We start from the raw sequence: 6,789 nt of genomic DNA, 5'->3' as shown, positions 1-6,789 counted from the left end.
TCTATTCGAAATATGGCTTCTTAGGCGAGTAGTTTCTATTAATCTTTAATTAAAACAATTTATTTACTTTAATTCAGATAATGAAAAGCAGGATAATGTCAAAGTATATATTTCAAGCATCCAAAAAATGAAAATTAAGCTTAAAAATTTCAATTGTGTGACTTTTAACGTCTTAACCATCTCACAACCTTGTTTTTTTATCTTGAAAAACTTCATTTTTTCTGGGTAGCAGAAAAAATCCTTTTAATTTATAGCACGTTTAGCCATAAAAATATTTTATGTTTTTCCTGACTATCTTTCTTTATTTCATTATGCTATTCTTGATATACGCTACTGATGATACAATTCTTATTTAACTTTGTAACAGAAGTTATATGCACAGAAAAATTACATAAAACACCAGTTAAATAAGGTGAATCAGCATATTCCGCAGCACGAATACAATTAAAAATCAGCAAAACATTTGCCAAATTAAACTTGTGTTGCAAGGGTGTTGCTGTAAGATTGATGTGGATGATTTAGAAAAGAACATGTTCGGCTTTCGTCCCTCTACGTTTCAAAACAATGTAACTGCTTGATAAAAATTAATATTATTTTTATAAAAATTCAATATCATAGCTCTTCAGTTTTTACTTGCTAAAATTTTTTACTTGCAGTTGTGTTTGAGAAGTTGGAGGTATAGGTATAAGTTGGAGGTGTTGGCTCCACAAATGGCAGTTGACCCGGCAAACTCAGTAATCAAAGGGAAGCACACATGCTTCCATGTGTGGCGCATTGAGAGAATGATTGTTGTACCGGTTTCAAAACAAGTTTATGGGAAATTTTACGATGGCGACTCATATATCATCTATTCGGCCTCAGAAGAGGGCCAAGAAGCCGGAGCAAATATAGATGTTAGAGACATAGATGGACATGTTGACGAATTAATCCATTTTTGGCTGGGTGACAAATCATCAACTGATGAGCAAGGTGTTGCAGCCTTCAAAGTCACATAACTTAAAAATTTACTGGACAAATCACCTAGGCTGATCAAAGAAGAAGGGAAAGAAACAGCCGAGTTTAAGGGATATTTCGGAAAATCTATGAGGATCATCAAAGGCGGTGTCCCATCAGGGTTCAACCAACGTATGAATTGAAAAACGAGCGTTTGAATCATTTTGTAGTGATCTTTTTTGTACAGTAAGCCAAAAATAAGAATTAATAAATAAAGTATTAGCTTAAAAAAAAGTTTTGATCGAGAGTTCGTTGTGTAAACACCTTGTCTTTGGAAATTAAACTTTTAATAAAATAAGATTTCAGCCTGTGCAATTCACTATGGACATTTATAATCAGCTTATTTTATTTACTTGTTATTGTCATTTTTGCTGCCTGAACTTAAATTCTCTTGGGACCTAATTAGTACAGAGACTCAGACAGTAAGATTTAATTATATTAGAGGTGGAAAGTGCGCCCGAATTTTACAATACAGTGTTGCCACCTTCTTTACTGATTGAAAATAAGCCAAAATTCAAAAGTAGTTTCCGGAACTGAACAGGCAATATAAAGGTGACAGGAGAGAAGTTAGCAGAAGAGGGGTGATAGAGTTGTCTGCAAGAGCCGTGGTACCCGCTGGGCTTGCCCCTTAAATTGCAGGGACAAGGTAGACAGCCTTCAACGCTTCCCTTATTTCTCTCGTAAGTAACGACCTGCCTGACCTTGGACTGTGATTTCAGATATGCTTGCGTGATTTGTCGTGGCGATGGCAAATTATCGGTATATATGTTTTCCGGTACTGAACTTTGTTGAAACATGGCTAAGGCATCAGGATATTACGAAAGATTCAGTAATCAGCACTGGAGTCGAGTTCTATACTCATGAACAAGTTCGTGAAGCGCATGACGAGTTGAATAATATTGTGGATGCATACGATGAAAATCTGTTGAAAGATAGAAGGTCCCAAATTGGCCGTGATGTGCTGTTCGGCGACATGTATGACATGGTGAAAACTCTACAGAACAATAGCGAGTTTAATGTCAGGTTAACGATTTGGGAAATTTCTGAAATACCCCGTATCCCATAGGATGTGATCACATCCATGACGGTCAGCGTAAGCGAGTGTGCTTCGAAAAGCTAGAAACAATGATTGATCAATGCAAAGCTGCTCTACCCCAACCTTCTGACTGGACCCCACTCCCAGCACCTGAAAAACTACTCAATCGGGTGTTCATTAGTGGTCTAGCCCCTACAAAGACTGTCATGTTCAAATCAGAAACGGTTTATCGAGGAGTTTATAACCCCTGAGCATGTGCAGAAGATTCAACAGACGAAGTCTGGCTTTGTGGCTTATATCAAAACAGACTCTGCTGCTCAAGCCCTAAGTGATTCGTTATCCAAGATATCTGATATTAAAGTGAAATACCAGAAAGAAAAGTTCATGGCTGTTGCAAAATTCGTTCAACCGGGTACTACCCCAGAAGAGATAATTGCCAGTAGCCCCAATCTCACAGAAGCTAAAAGATATGGGACTTCACAGACAGTTCGACTTGCGTTTGCTGATACATCATCACGTGAAAGGGCTATATCTATGTTGAGTACACCCATCTCAAAGTAACGGCGTTTAAAGAAATCCCAAAAAGGCGCTTCAAGTGTCAGTCGTTCGAACACTTGGCTCGAGAATGCAGCAACCAACCTTGCTGCCCCCGCTGTGCAGGCCCCCATGAATCGACAGAGAAGCCCCGTGTCAATCGAACAGTCTTAATTAAGCCCTCTGCCTCAACGGAAAGAACGAGCACCCAAGCTATAGCCTATTCTGTAAGCTATAGCTGTAAGAAAAGCTATGAACAAAGCGCCTCAGACTCGAAAATGAACAAGCTAAAGGTCTTTTGCCAAAACATCTACGGTCATAACGCTGGGAAAATAGACTATCTAAGTGGAATCTCCTCCGATTATAATGTAATTTGTGTGCAGGAACATCTGCTTACCAAGGACAATTTTTATCTGTTCCAGTCCTTCCTGCGCAAATCCGTTTTCATGCATGAAGCTAAACGACTATTTACGCGAGGAAGACCTAACGGCGGCACCGCTGTTTTAGTGAACGACCAGATCCCTAGTAGGCTGTATAAGTCCTGCGACTATTACACCTCTGTGGAATTTGTTGGGCCGTCTAACTTTTTCCTCATCAATTTATATCTTCCAACAAACCTGAATAACGATCGTTCTGAGAAACGCTATGCCAAAGCGTGTAGTCGTTTAAGCAGACTCCTGTGCTGAACCGCCAACAGACAGTTTCTAATCTGTGGAGATTTTCCGTGCAACCCATCTGTACCTGGTAAACTAACAGACATTCTTCTAGCAGCATTACCATACGGGGTATCTGTTTGTGACAAAGATCAGCAGTTTACCTATATAAACAATAGTGGATCTACGAGTAACATTGACCACGTGGTAACAAACTTCCCACTAATGGAAAGGGTCAGAGATGATTCCGACCATACCTGCAATGATCATTCGGGTCTATTTTTCTGTATCCCGTTTCAGTCGGCCACCACTAGAGCAGCTAATACACACTTTACAAAAGCCGAGTGGAAAAAGATAGTCACCGTGCTATATCAATACACCTGTGACACAATCTTGGGTAAAATTAAAGCGCCGTATCAGCTGTTACTGCACGGTGTACGAGACCCGGTCGCATTAAACTTCTACTGTGAGGAAATTTGCCACGCCCTGAAAACCGCGGATAATTTAGCCGTCCCTAGCCATAAGGCCCGTCCTGGTTCTCAGAAACCAGGATGGGACAAGTCGAAAATAGCGACGAAGACCACACTGCCTTTCCATAACAAACAATAAAAGTGCGAAGAACAATAGGGAAATCTTTTTGCAAGACAGTGGAGATCTTGAAAATCAGGACTCAGGTGTGGAGAGCACGGCCAGCCATTTGGCTGGCTGAAAGCCAGTTATTTTATTAGAAAAAAGAAAATGATTGATGACCATAAAATAAGAATTATGAAATTGGAAAATCTGAGAAATATGACGGCGAAGATTCCTCTTAAAACATTTGGCGTTGTGAATTCTTTAGCCGATCGGCAACTAAATACAGAATTTCGAGAAGGAAATTCCCGGTCAGCCAGAAGAAATTACAATCGTCACCGCCGTTATAAGAATAATGCGGTGGCGCACATTGAAGGTCAACATCTTGACAACCTCATCGAGAAAACTGGGGACATTTTGAAGGTTTTAACTCCTACCTACACGCGAGAGAGATCTATAAATGAAATTATTTCTTCAAGAACCTAAAAAAAGAAGACTTGTAAATCAGGACTCAGGTGTGGAGGGCACGGCCAGCCCTTTGGCTGGCTGAAAGCTAGTTATTTTATTAGAAAAAAGAAAATGATTGATGACCATAAAATAAGAATTATGAAATTGGAAAATCTGAGTATTCTTATAGGGGGGGGGGGGGTTCAATTAATATTTTTATACGTTTGTCCTTATGTTCTAATGGGGGGGGGTTCAATTAATTGTTTCTATGGGGATTTTCAATCAAATCCTTAGTTGGCGGTTCGCGAGTAGCATACCATAGTAGAGGGGGAACTTCGTGTGGTGGGGGGCTTAAATCAGCGATTCAAATGGGGAGCATATTTTAATGGCCATACTGAGTCGAAATCAGATTGAAAGGATTCAGGTTCCCTTGAGAGCGGTTGGAGCCACAAGGACTAACTATCTTGAGAAATACTAACATAAAGAAAAATAAATAAGAAAGTAATGTATTTATTTTTACTCACATGATCGGTACAAAGCGTGTCAGGAATATCAAGAACACTTCGCAGTCAAAGACACTAAGATAAAATTGTTGACTGGGGCAATACAAAGCAACAGTTAAATCACTCACATTAAATGTTTTCAAAAGTTCATTCTAAACTGATAATAAACTCATGATAGGTTCTACTTCAAACTCACCTAAGACTGATCATAGACTGATAATAGACTGCCTCAAAATTGCTAAGCTCTAAGCAACTATACCCTTCGATTTCGCCGGAGGTTACAATCAGGCGTTGCTAAAAAGTACATTACACTGGTTCTATTGGTTCAAACTGTATGACCCATATTTCTATTGGACAGGGATGTACCAATTGGCCAGTTGAATTTAATTAACCCTAATACGATTTATAACTTTTAAGACTTCACTTTGGAATTTTTCTCAACGGAATAGTTTTACATTGTAATTACAGTGGAATACATAGTTCTATTTTGTATCTCGAGTGACCATGTTTAGTATAATAAATTCTACCATCTCTTGAAAGTTTGAAAATTCAAACTCAAGATTTAAATTACGTTGTTGGTCGACTGTCACGTACAATTGGTCACGCTGATATTTATTGCTGCTACATTCTCCGTGCGAAAGATTTTTTCATAGTTACAATTGTAATACAATTGTTTCGCTACTTTTTAATTTCGACAATTAAGTGTTACTTGATCTGTGGGTTATTTGAATTTTTGGGTTCGTATTTTGGGCGATTTTATTTTACTTGGGTAATTTTAATTGGAAAATTTCGGGGTTTTGAAAAATGATTCCATTACATATCATCCTTCCCATTCTTAACGATGTCCTCATCGTTGTGTTACAACTACTCTTTCAAATCTTGATCTCGCTTTTTTTAAATTTAACTTGGTACTTATTATTTGAATTAATTCAGCTTTGGTAAGATATATATTTTTTCTTCATATTCCCGATTGCTTTATGAGACTACATATATTAAGGCATTACTTTAAAAGTCCATCACCTATTCACACTCTTTGACGAAAGGGCCAAAGAGTTTCCATTGACTAAAACATTTGGTTATATGATTACATATATAATTGTTACTTCCTCTACCTAATACTAAAATTACCTTCACCTGATATGCTAATAGTTCTACATGGTTTTAATTAAGTTCTGCTTTTGCAATTATTTTATTACTTGACATGGTACACGTTTACCTCTTCTCATACTAGACTATACTTCCACCTGACGCTATATTGATACGATAAGTAACTGACTTCAAGAGCACTGATATGTATGGATTAAAATAATTTACAAATAAAAATTTTGACACATTGATAGGTTTAAGCTTAATGTCTGATTGCAACACAGGGATAATGTAGCTTGCACTTGTTTTCATCCGTTTTATGAAAAGTTTCTCAATATTCACTAAAGTTACAAGTTAGATACATAAGATTCACACTTACTTCATCATTCTACGTGTCTATAATACTCATATACGTTGTCACTTTACTTTGCGCTTCCATTCACTTAATTACTGGGTTGGCTAATTGTTTGGGTTTGTCTTCGTGATGTTTCACTTTTTGGCACTTGTTCCCTGGGATAAGCGTTTATGTTGTTCATAAGTATGACTACTTGCACAAAATTGTCCGTGCGGGGTTTGTTACGTCATATACGAGGGGTTGATGTTATAGATTTGTTGAACTGTTTCCTGGGTACATAACCCTTGGAGAAGTGATTACATGAAATGGGTGTCTTGATCGCTGGAATGGGTAACTCTTCTTGGGCACTTCTATCCTCGGGAAAATTTTATACTAGTACAGTCTATGTTTCCCGTAGATTGTTCACGTTTTAGCCCTTCTTTTATTTGAATAAAGGGCTATGTTACGATATGTAAGGGCAATGGTGGTTGGATCAAAACTTGATCTCAGATTCTATGTTCGACGCATTGTCTTTGATTCTTGTTTCAATGATACACCATCATTGAGGGCTTAGTCATGGGGATTATGGCTAAGATAACTTGGTTTGGCCTCTTCTCTTACACTTTATTTTGG

General features: G+C 38.0%; 1 pseudogene; it reads left to right on the top strand.

The window, feature by feature from the left end:
- The first annotated feature begins 2,118 nt into the window (after positions 1-2,118).
- LOC148946483 (uncharacterized) lies at positions 2,119-3,249 on the top strand (annotated as a pseudogene).
- The last annotated feature ends 3,540 nt before the right edge of the window (positions 3,250-6,789 follow it).

Source organism: Artemia sp. Qi Xiang Cuo, chromosome 12 (assembly GCF_049724085.1).
Source record: "Artemia sp. Qi Xiang Cuo chromosome 12, ASM4972408v1, whole genome shotgun sequence".
In the NCBI taxonomy this organism is placed as follows: domain Eukaryota; kingdom Metazoa; phylum Arthropoda; class Branchiopoda; order Anostraca; family Artemiidae; genus Artemia; species Artemia sp. Qi Xiang Cuo.
The sequence above is the reverse complement of the archived record's forward strand: the minus strand, read 5'-3'. Positions and strand labels throughout refer to the sequence as shown.